Source organism: Pistacia vera, unplaced genomic scaffold (assembly GCF_008641045.1).
Source record: "Pistacia vera cultivar Batoury unplaced genomic scaffold, PisVer_v2 Contig841, whole genome shotgun sequence".
Taxonomy (NCBI): Eukaryota; Viridiplantae; Streptophyta; class Magnoliopsida; order Sapindales; family Anacardiaceae; genus Pistacia; species Pistacia vera.
This window is the reverse complement of record NW_022196714.1, coordinates 164,325-176,868: the sequence shown is the minus strand read 5'-3', so window position 1 is coordinate 176,868 and position 12,544 is coordinate 164,325. Positions and strand designations below refer to the sequence as shown.

Here is a 12,544-nt window from a genome sequence, read left to right as displayed (position 1 = left end):
TATCAGAATGTTGATCTTAAGCCTTTCTTTTAACATATTTTTTTTTCATAAATCGCCTCGAGCCAATGGCCCCTGCCATGATTTAGGTAAGTATATTATTTGATTCCATACTAAATTTCAAAGTATTTCTTTTTTATTTGAACTTTTCCTTAACTTCATATCATGTTTGAGATTACTAGACAATTAAAAAAAAAAAATCACATCCTAAATTTAATAGGGATTATGTTATAAAATCTTTCAAAATTCAACTAAATCTGATGTAGAGATAATCCAGTTTTAAACTACAAACTCAACACTTCTTAAGATTTGCCCTCACCGAGAACCTGTATACCCTTCCTTTAAACTATTCCCAAGATGTCTTATCTATAATTCATTCTCATCAGGCATGAATTATAAGCGAATAAAAAATGTTTATGTAAAAGGATTGATATTTAAGATATTATAAGTGTAATTAGTAACATCTAGCAGCTTTGTTCGTTGCACTTGCGCATCTCTTCCCTCCCAGAAATTAGAAGGGGGGAAAATTATTCTCACCCTGCCCAATTAAAATGTACTAATCATTAAGAAAGTTGAGGTATGAGAGAGGCTGAAGATCGCCTCTTCACCCTGTATGTTTTTCATTGAAATTGCCTATATGGCCAAAGTACAAATATGAAAACGGAAATCAATAGGGTTCTTAGAAGTAGAATTTGTTCAAATTCAATTTATAGACCAATGGAAACTACTAAATTTGCGGTTTCCATTTAGTGAAGAAAACATTATAAGTAGCTGGAACTAGGCAAATGTGTGGAGTTCTCAATTTAATATGCTAACATCTTCTCAACGATACCCTGAGTCCAATACATAAATGAGAGGACATTGTAGCTGTCAGTGGCTTTATCAATCTTAAACGAGAAACTTTAATATGCACTCACAATTGATTAACCAGTGTCCGACATGCTTATTCTTGATCCCCATTTTTACCTTCTAAACAATTTCATGCCTATTGACAAATAACAGGAAAGAAAGAGAATAAAAACATTCTAATTCAATGAATGATGTTAGTTTTTTTTTCTAATGGGAGAATTATGACTTTCTCACTTCTTGACAATTCATTAACAAGAAGAAACTATATGTCTAATGCAGAAAGTCAATCTACCTTTCATATTACATAGAAGATCTTCCACATACTTAAAAACTTTCATGTTTATAACCTTGGTCGATCTCTATAGACTTGACCGCGATTTATAATTTGTGGCCAAAACAACAGGTTATCTTCATCTTCTGATCTGAAGTAAACGCGTAGAATTCGAATCCATTAATTTGAGTGGCAAAAAACACTGGCTAAAGCGATAGTGAGCCCAAATCTACTTCTTGAGTGTCACTCGATTCGGAATTCTGACTGCTTGAGCCCCTTGAGTTACTCCGTGTTTCTTGTTCCTCTTTTGCTGTGGATCCTATCATGGATGTAAAGAATGTCAATACAAAGCGAAACCTAAGCATCAAGTACAAGTTTTACTATCAAAATACATTAAGAGTACAATATCAACAAACATAGTGCTTGGTTAATGTACAACCTCAACTTGTAGATTTAGATGGTGTCTATTCATGCTCGGTTGTATAAAAAGCTGGGTCTCTAAGATTCCCTCGCAGGGTTCCAACTGCTGTAAAGGAGTTCAACATATATATTTGTTAGAATCAAGCACTAAACCAAAATAAAATTCAGGGAAATTAAAAAACAGAAAGTAGAATTTTCGTTGAAGTTCTTCCTTATCGAAACAATATATTTGTAAACATAATTAAGTACCTTGCTGTGGTAGTAGGTTGTGAATCACCATATACGAAGGTTGATCTTCATACTCGCCTAACCCCATCTGTAAGGCCATGTGATTTGGAAAAATTTAATTAGGTACTATTCAAGATCATATATATAAAACCAAACTAAAAAACATTAATTCAAACGCCTTTCTATCTTCAGATGCATTCACATTTTGTAAACAACAATTAATTCCAAACATTAACTATTGGGTTGATGATGGGTATAATGTGCATTAAGTTTTGGATTTTATTTTGTTGAACAAAATCTAGCTAGGGTTAGGGCCAATCAATAAGTAGAACCTCCAAAAAAAACCTAAAACTGACCAAAAATTAATTTAATTTCAAATTTGAAAACTGTGTGATAACAATGATTTAAAGACTATTTCCTTTCTTATATAAATCCACCTAGCTAAACTTTTCTGCTGTTATTTTCATCCAATATCGTACCCCATCATCAACTATGCAAGAAAAACATAACAAAGTAGTGAAACACAAATCAAGTGAGAGACAAACATGAAGACCCACCAATACATAGAATGAAATCGAACCGTGGGTCTACTTTAGAGTCCATTCAACGGAAAATATAGAAAAGAAATTTTCATTTTATACCGTGATGTGGGTGGCAACCATAAGAAGTTGGGGATGATGAGGATGATGAATAAGAAAAAGTGATGAGGTACTGATGAATAAGCAGTCTGCACTCGTACATCCTCCTGCATGAATGTAGAAGAAAATTAAAACTCGATGAAAATTATAGAACTTAATAATCTTCAACTACTATTCACTGCCTCACGGCAAGAAAGAAAGAGAAAGAGAGAGAAATACCTGGTTGAAATTATAGGGTATGGAGTGTGAAAAGAAGGATGGTAATTACAACCCATTTGGCCATGTAATCTGATTTCTCCAGAGCAACCCACGACCTCTCTGTGGGCTTAGGCTTATCTGAATTCTTCTTCCTTTCCTTGAAGATCCAGCTCTTTCATTTCCCAGGTTTGGCTCTCCAAAATAACCGCTACCATTTTAAGTTTTCTTGTGTGCGTGAGTAAGAGGGAGGATGAAAGAGATGGTAGATAGACGGTTTGGTTTGGTTTGAAAATCGGCTTTCTCTTACTGCAAAACTTGAGGCAAACGAGCTGCTGAGAAATCGGAGATCTCCTATACCCTTTTAAAGCTGTTTGAAACAAAGTAATTATTGCATCGCTGGATCAGATTTTGTAAAGATTTAATCGATATATACACATAGATTTATGCTCTTTTTCCCCCACCTTTCTTTTGCCTCTTTGAGAACTTGTATAAATTGTTTATAATACCTTAATAATATTAATGCCAATTTATAAATATATATTTATATTAAAAACTTTCCTTTAGTTATGGACTTGAAGACTACGACTTGAAAGCGATTGTCTCCGTTAAATGTATTTTAAAATGCATCTTAAAAAGGCAATGCCACCCTACGCGCCATTGCACTGTAATTCTTTGCTAACATAAAACATATGCATACGATACGAGTTCTATCTGGACATATGATTATTGTACCCTGCTCCAGTGTAAATCATGTGGGCCTACATCTCACGCTCTCCGATCTCATCGTCTGTATTTACTATATTAAATTTGATCGTCTAGAATTGTATTTATCATCGTCTTGAAAATGAAAAGCGTGCCCACTTTACATGTGATCTTTGAGTTCTATGATAAATCGTCTCACCTGACTTAAACCCTAACCCCCAGCTGTGAATTGTATAAGAAACTTAACAAGAAAGGAAAAATATAAAATAAACGTTAAAATCATTAAATTATAGATTCTAGAAATCTATTAGCAGCTTCAAAGGGATTGTCATTTTGGGAGAAAAGAAATTCTCGTCATTAATATCTAAAGCTGTATCATCAATTCATGAATTTTTTTTAATTTTTTTTTTTTCCAAAATAAAATACAAATATGTTGCTGAAAGTGAAAGAGAGGATGGAAGTAGTTTCTAAAATAAGAGGGAAGAATTGATGGTAATGTGATTAGTGATTTGACCAAAAGATCGCGATAATTTGAATAAGATGTATGATGTAATGAATAGATAAGGAGGAACCAAATCTAGTTGAGCTGTTTCACGCATGATCGTGGGTCATATTTTATGAGTTGTTTGTGTGGTGGAAAGGAGAATCCTCCAATTTCTTATACAGGCATGTGAACTCTTGCAATTACCAATTAAACCCATATATCCAAACTATACACACCCATATATAATAAAACCAAACTTAGTAATAAGCTTTAATTCTGCCTTATACCGTATTTAAGTTAGGCTTAATTTAATTTAAACCTATAGGACTGGTTAAACAATTACACCAACTTGTCAATGACATGACACCAATATTTTCGATACAGTCGCAGGGATCTATGCCACTAAATTTCTTTATGAAATTCTCACAGTATTTAATTAGGATCATTGAATTTTATTATTTGAATGTATATACTTCTCACCTGACTATTATTTTTGACATCTGTATTCAATTTTTATTTAAGATCAACTAAATATGTAACGCATTAATAGAATGCTGGAAGATATGTATTTCATTTATATGCGGTAAAAAAACTAAAGTGATTATATAGATTATTGTAAAGAAGATTAACCCAAAATAAATTAATTTACATATTTATTTATTTATTTTGATCTTATTCTCTTTTTTATTTTTACTTGACAAGGTACCTTCTTCATAACAATGCTTCAATAATCCCTGCTGTTGAAGAATGAAGATCATATCGAGGTGCTGAAAAGATTGACATTTTAGAGGCAATTCACGTGGCAGTGACTTCTTATAAGAATTACAAATCTAAATAAAGGAGTTAAATATCTGAGTCAACAAAGGTGAAGTCCCGAATTCGAAAATTTATTACTATTACCCTATAGAACGTCTCAATAAAGGAAGACTTTGCTTACATCCCAAATTAGATGAAAGAATAGCTACACACCTCTAATCTTTTGAATAATCTATGGTGACGCCCAGTAAACTTCCCAACTTCATTGCTCTATCCAAAACATTGTAAAGACCCCAATCTTTGAAAAAAATTGGCTTCAACAACAAGAAAAATCTCAACAAATAATTTTATCAATTTGGGTATGTGATTAATTTACACTTTAATGTAGTATGAAAACGAGAAATAAATAACTAATTAAAATTTTATATTTAGTTTACATATCACAAGCTATAAAGTCAACAAGGCATGCGGTCAGTCATTATGGGTACGCAACCCTAGCTTTCTTACATAAATATTAATTGTGTGGTCCAGACTAATTTCAAAATAATATTAGATGTTGAAATAAATGTGTAGAAAACTATAGCTTAAAATTTCAAATGTATGATGAATTGCATCGTAATAAATGGTTTTTCTTGTGGTCTACATGCAGCGAGGTCAATAAAAATACGATTTCTTGATGAATCCTTGGACATGTAGTCTAACTTAGGAGTAAATAATGTACCACTCAATAAAAATTATTAAATTCAAATCTCGTGAATCATGATAATAAAAAAATAAGTATTTATATTAAACAAACTCTCTCATTCGTGTATATATATCTACTTGCAGGGCATGACTAATAGCCACCTGCCACGTGTTGCAGCGTCTAAAACTGACGTATGAATATTCTTGCCTTCATGAAAACATAAACATCCATTAGTTTTATATATAAATATCCACACATTTGTTTAGGATTTAAAATAGAAAAAGCATAGGATGGATTAAATTAATACGCCTGAATTTGGAGTGTATTGTCTACATGGGTTTAACTTGATGATGTGACCATAAGCTGGCTTCTATACTTATCCTTGACATAGAAAATATAATATATAGAAAATTAAAGTAGAGAAGAAAAGAAGGGATTATGTTGATTGGTGTGATTTGATGAGTGATGTTGTTGGAAAATAATATAATATTAAGAAGAAACAAAGACAAAGCTTAGTGGAGAGGTTGTAGAGAATATGATATCTACTGTAGATTTGTGGGCACATGCAAACTTACAGGATGCATTACTCCACACGATTTGCAAAGCATATGATCCCTTAGAAACGCTGTCTATGTGTCTGTGAAGAGCCAAATTAAAATAAAAGAGCCCCCACTGCTTCCAAATCCATCCAATATAAAACCAAATCAACTTCTATCTCATTTTTAATTAGATTTTCATTGATTATTCCTATATCTACACGGGGACTTGTACCAAACACCTTAGACAGTGAAGGGGTTCCTTTGATTTCGTCTTCTCTTTTGGTGATCCATGGCTGAGATCGATTAACCTGGAGTTGAGTTTGTGTGTAAGAGGGAAATATCATAGAAAGAGTAGACTCTAGGTATCTTAACTTTTTTAGTTTTATATATATAAGAATCCTCCAAGATTCTTGAAAAAGATCGATCATCCAATATGATCACATCTGCTGGCGTGATATGATCTCTCTACTTTTATTATAACATTCTTTAATTATTTTTTATTTTTGTTTTGGGTCATCAGTAGGGTTATTTAGAATAATATTGGTTTATTAAAATCAGTAAAATATTATGAAGATTCAAATCTGATGTCTATATTTCTATTACAAATTATATTTATACGTACTATTGGTAATCTAGACAACAATTTTGGCAAATGATATGTCTAGTGTTATTATTCTATGTGCACAAAACTTTCATTTTGTTTGTCACAAATCCCAAATATCTTTATTTGATGAGAATCGTTGCTCTGGAGTCAGGGATTTGAGGTTTCTAGCAATTTCTGTCTTGACAAAATGTTTGACCAACTTGAGTAGAATTTGTATACCTTTCCATTCATTTAGGTGAGTAGAGCAATTGCGAAGTGATATGTGCTTGCATTGTATTTGTTTTGCAAGCTGCATCAGCATCGGTTAACCTATGATACAACATATTGATGAAGACTCAATGTGTTCCAAGCAGTAATAAAGCATGTATATTTTCTGCATTTGCAAAAGTTTTTAAAATTGAAAGTCCTTGGCGTGGTGATTGCTAGTAGCTTGGATTTTGCTTGTAGATATTTCTTTACACAGTACTTTCTTGTATTTGCTTGTTTGTTAAGATATTTGCATCTGCAAAATGTTAGATAAATAAAGTGTAATTTATATTGTGATAGTATTTGATATAGTAATCAATACCACTCGAGTTATAGTCCTTACGTCAACCAAATTGTGCATCGAGTCTGGATGCTTCTTCAAGTTGTTTGACAATGATTTGTTGTACTATATCTGTCGGAAGTTGTAAAATATTACTGATTTTGTTGTTAAATCTTCGTCAGCCATTGTAAGATTTTTGAGTGTATGAAAATTTAGATTTTGGATATTTGCATTGTAGTTTATATATTTTTGGTTGATGTGAATAGTCATTATACGTTATTGTTTTAAATAAAATTGTTAATGCATCTGGCTTTTTGTATACGGTGATGATATACCAGTGATTATTTTAATATACTAGTGAATTTCAGAATTAACCCTACTGATATATATAATTTAAAAGAGTGCCCAGAAGAACTTTCAATGGCCAATAAAGTTTATACACAATAAACTTATGAATGTTTTCGTTAAATTTAAGTTTCCTCCTAATAGAATTTTATCTTAGTGGCCCTAGAAGGTAAAAAAAATAATAATAATCTAAAGAAGATGGAAAGTGAAATTATGATGATCTGTAAATTGGCATTAGTTTTCTCTAAATTATCACATGTATAATAGTTTCATAACTTTGTCTTATTTTTTAACTTTTTTGGTTTACTTGGATCTATTCATCGTATCGGTTTACTTGATTATTTAGTCAACAAGGGAAAAGAGAAGCCATCATGAATATCGCTATGAAAAAGATAAACTTCGATCTAATTACTTGCATGTAGTCCCAAAAGAAAGTAATCAATTGGCCAATGGGTTCCGTAAAAGAAATTAAACTTGGCATATGCAATCTATAACTTGAGCTCCTTTTCAGAAAGAGGATGTATATATGTTACATTGGTTTCTAAAGTTTCTGTGCTTAATCAATACATCAAGAGCTAGCATGTAGCTTTAATTTATTGGCCTGGTTGCAAATGTTATGACGAAGTTGAGAGTCTGGAACGAATTCCGATTGCCTCTCTAAGTTGTCATGTACAATCACATACTGTATATCAAGTAATATACAATTAGTGTTGGACTTAAGGAAGAGTATTACTGCTAACAGAAGATATGAGCCAAACTAGTTAATTTTAAGTTATGCACATATCCCCATTTATATGCGTGTTGCCAAAATGGAATAGAATCCGAAAGTTAAAAAATGGTGATTAAGTTTCTATGCAATACACTAAAGTGCATTTTGTTAATCAAATAGAATGCAGTTGCAATAGACCTACCTGTACAAGCAATTACATATATATATAATTACACACACACACACATATATATATATTAATTCTCTAGTCAAGACGTCATGATATAATTATATCAAATTCATGCCCGTCATCGTTAAATACGTACAAATAAAATATCATTTTTTCAGTTCAACCAATGACATTCAAATATGAGAGCATATAATGAATCAATTCCTATCATTATTTTGAACATTTAATTTATGATTAACGTACTATAGCTAAATTAGAGAGCTTGATTTGGGTAGATCATGTGGGCATATGAGCTAAAATGCTTTAGGTAGTGACCGAGATGCTCATATGCTTAATTAAAACAACATTATTTGAGTCAATGAACCTCCTATTGGATACATACACGATATCTTATAATTAATTAGCTTTCAAAGCTCAGCCTAAAAAAATAATGCCCATGAATCCATGTTAAGCCTAGGTGTAAGATTTTCTTTTGAGATAAAATATTAAGTGAAGAAAATCTCTTATGAATATTGTATAATTAGGATTAATTATGAGAGTTGGTACAACTGGAAATGGGACCTCGGAACTGCAAAAAGAGCTCCTGATAGACCCACATGTGGAGTTACTGCTAAATTCAACACTTGGCACCTTTGGATATTGCAGTCTACAGAGAAAATCTTTTAAAAGGCTCCACAAATGACTTGGAAATGTCGCCCTATTAATGCATTTGGTCCTCTTGTCCCCCGTTCAATTGAAAATACCAATCCCGAAACCAACATCCCCAGTGCTGTTATGATCTATCTTGGATACGGTTTCTTATGTTGTTGATTTAGAAAATTAATCCCACTACTGTCAACATAATTCGATTTATTTTTCATGATTGAAACTCTCCAATAATGTAGCTGGTTGATCAATCATATTAGGAGGGTCACTAGGTTTTATCTCATTGGATCATTCATATTTTGTATTGATTCCTAAGATTCGTAACAATCAAATTGTCCAATCATATTTTGAGTTTAGTTCCTATAAATACAATCGCAACAATAAAGAGCACTTGATCAAGTTAAAAAAATGAATAGAGAAATATACTAAAATATTGATATACAGATACCAAAATAAAAGAAAAAAGAAAGACCATACTTATATGTTATTCGAAGCATTTCTTCTAAAAGTATTTAAAATGTTTTTATATTAAAAATATTTGTAAATAACATGAACTAATGTTGTTAACTTTAAAAGTACTACAGCCTGCTTAATTAATCGTTAATCATGTTACGACCTTGTTTGATTTAGTATCCAACCTGCTCAATTTGCAATTAGCTTATTAGATAAACACCTGTAAAATGTTCCTCTTCACCACGTGGGAGAGTTTTTTAAAACGGGTTGCTAGCATGGGGAAGAATAATGGAGTATCTGGTTATAAAGTTTTCTTTGTTAAACAAACATGAATTGAATTTGTTAATTGTCTTTATTGTACAGTATCCGAGTATTGATGAGGTCATACACCTTCGTGGTGAATTATTTTTAATAGTTTAACCCATGCTCTCGTATTTAGTTTAATATTACTTCTCTTATAATGAAATTAATAAATTATGGAATTTTGATTATGCTGCCCAACATAACATACGCTTTTGCATTACAAAACCTAGCTTGCATGCATGCATGTAGTCACATTATTATTTTTATAATCACTTCACTTTTGTGGCATTTGACCATTCTAGATGTGTTACGTTTCCCCTCTGACAAGTTCTTGATTTTCCCGCTGAAGAAAAGGTTTTTGCTCTGTTCAAAGAGAAAAGTTAGAAGATTTTGATCGTCAGAAACACGTATATATGACACAAGATTACGACAACTTTGGGATCCATCTAACACGTTAGCATACTAGAATTTTAATTAATAGGAAACAAATAAGTACAAGAATAAATATTTTGTTCATGGTGTAGTGAAAGAGCTTGTTTAATCATGTAAGTTTATCATCAACCTCGAGTAGAAACTGAAACACACAGCTTATTAAGCTCATAAGGAAAATTTCTTACCATAATTCAATAAGACAGATTTTTTTTTCCAGGTTTAAACAAACAAGATGATTAGTTAACGGTTTGAGTATAGTAATCAAGTAAGACTCCCTGGAGAGATTTTCTCAAGCCAAGGAAAAAAAATCCAAGTAGTAAGGTAAATCGATTTTACAACAGTTCCTAAGCGATAGTCTGAGTCCAAATCTACTTCTTGAGTGTCACTGATTCGGAATTCTGACTGCTTGAGCCCTTGAGTTATCCTGTGTTTCTTGTTCCTCTTTGCTGTGGATTCTATCATGGATGTAAAGAATGTCAATATCAAAGCGAACCTAAGCATCAAGTACAGTTTTACTATCAAAATAATCTAAGAGTACAATATCAACAACCATAGTAGTTAGGTTAATGTAACAACCTCAATTGTAGATTTAGATGGTGTCTATTCAGTCTCGGTTGTTATAAATGCGGGTCTCTAAGATTCACTCGCAGGGTTCCAACTGCTGTAAAGGAGTTCAACATAATATTGTTAGAATAAAAGCACTAAACCAAAATAAAATTCAGGGAAATTAAAAAACAGAAAGTAGAATTTTCGTTTGAAGTTCTTCCTTATCGAAACAATTTATATTTGTAAACATAATAAGTACCTTGCTGTGGTAGTAGGTTGTGAATCACCATTATGAAGGTTGATCTTTCATACTCGCCTAACCCCACTGTAAGGCCATGTGATTGGACAAATTTAATTAGGTACTATTCAAGATCAATATATAAAAACCAAACATAAAAACATTAATTCAAACGCCCTTCTTCTTCAGATGCATTCATTCATTTTGTAAACAACAATTAATTCCAACCATTAACTATTTGGGTTGATGATGGTTTAAAGTGCATTAAGTTTTGGATTTTATTTGTTGAACAATATCTTGTAGGGTTAGGGCCAATCAATAAGTAGAACCTCCAAAAAAACCTAAATGACCAAAATTAATTTAATTTCAAATTTGAAAACTGTGTGATAACAATGATTAAAAGACTATTTCCTTTACTTAATATTAAATCCACCTAGCTAAACTTTTCTGCTGTTATTTTTCCTACCAAATCGTACCCACCATCAACTATGCAAGAACAACATTAACAAAGTAGTGACACACAAATCAAGGGAGAGACAAACATGAAGACCCACAATACATAGAATGAAATCGAACCGTGGGTCTACTTAGAGTCACTTCAACGGAAATATAGAAAAGAAATTTTCATTTTATATACCGTGATGCTGGGGTGGAACCATAAGAAGTTGGGGATGATGAGGATGATGAATAAGAAAAAGATGATGATGGTCTGATGAATAAGCAGTCTGCACTCGTACATCCTCCTGCATGATAGTAGAAGAAATTAAAAACTCGATGAAAATTTAGAACTTAATAATCTTCAACTACTATTCACTGCCTCACCGCAAGAAAGAAAGAGAAAGAGAAGAATACCTGGTTGAAATTAGTAGGGTATGGAGTGTGAAAAGAAGGATGGTAATTACAACCATTTGGCATGTAATCTGATCTTCTCCAATTGAGCAACACCAGACCTCTCTGTGGCTGCTTAGGCTTATCTGAATTCTTCTTTCCTTTCCTTGAAGATCCAGCTCTTTCATTTCCCAGTTTGGCTCCCAAAATAACCGCTACCCATTTTAGTTTTCTTGTGTGCGTGAGTAGAGGATGAGGAAAGAGATAGATATAGACGGTTGTTGGTTTGGTTTGAAAATCCCTGGCTTTCTCTTACTGCAAAACTTGAGGCAAACGAGTGTGGAAATCGGAGATCTCCTATACCCCTTTTAAAGCTGTTTGAAACAAAGTAATTATTGCATCGCTGGATCAGATTTTGTAAAGATTAATCGATATATACACATAGATTTTATGCTCTTTTTCCCCCACCTTCTCTTTTGCCTCTTTGGAACTTGTATAAATTGTTTATAATACACTATATAATAATATAATGCCATTTATAATATATATATTTATATATAAAACTTTCCTTTAGTTATGGACTTGAAGACTACGACTTGAAAGCGATTGTCTCTCCGTTAATGTATATAAATTGCATTCTTAAAAAGAGAATGCCACCCTACGCGCCTATGCACTGTAATAATCTTTTGCTAACATAAAACATATGCATACGATACGAAGTTTCATCTGGACTTGATTATCTGTACCCCTGCTCAGTGTAAATCATGTGGTGCCTACATCTCACGCTCTCGATCTCATCGTCTGATATTATATATTAAATTTGATCGTCTAGAATTGTATTTATCATTCAGTCTTGAAAATGAAAAGCGGTCCCACTTTACATGTGATCTTTGAGTTCTATGATCAAATCGTCTCACCTGACTAAACCCTAAGCCCCCAGCTGTGAAATTGTATAGCA

General features: G+C 32.4%; 1 pseudogene; it reads right to left on the bottom strand.

The window, feature by feature from the left end:
* Positions 1–1,323: 1,323 nt before the first annotated feature.
* LOC116118396 lies at positions 1,324–11,809 on the bottom strand (annotated as a pseudogene).
* Positions 11,810–12,544: the final 735 nt, after the last annotated feature.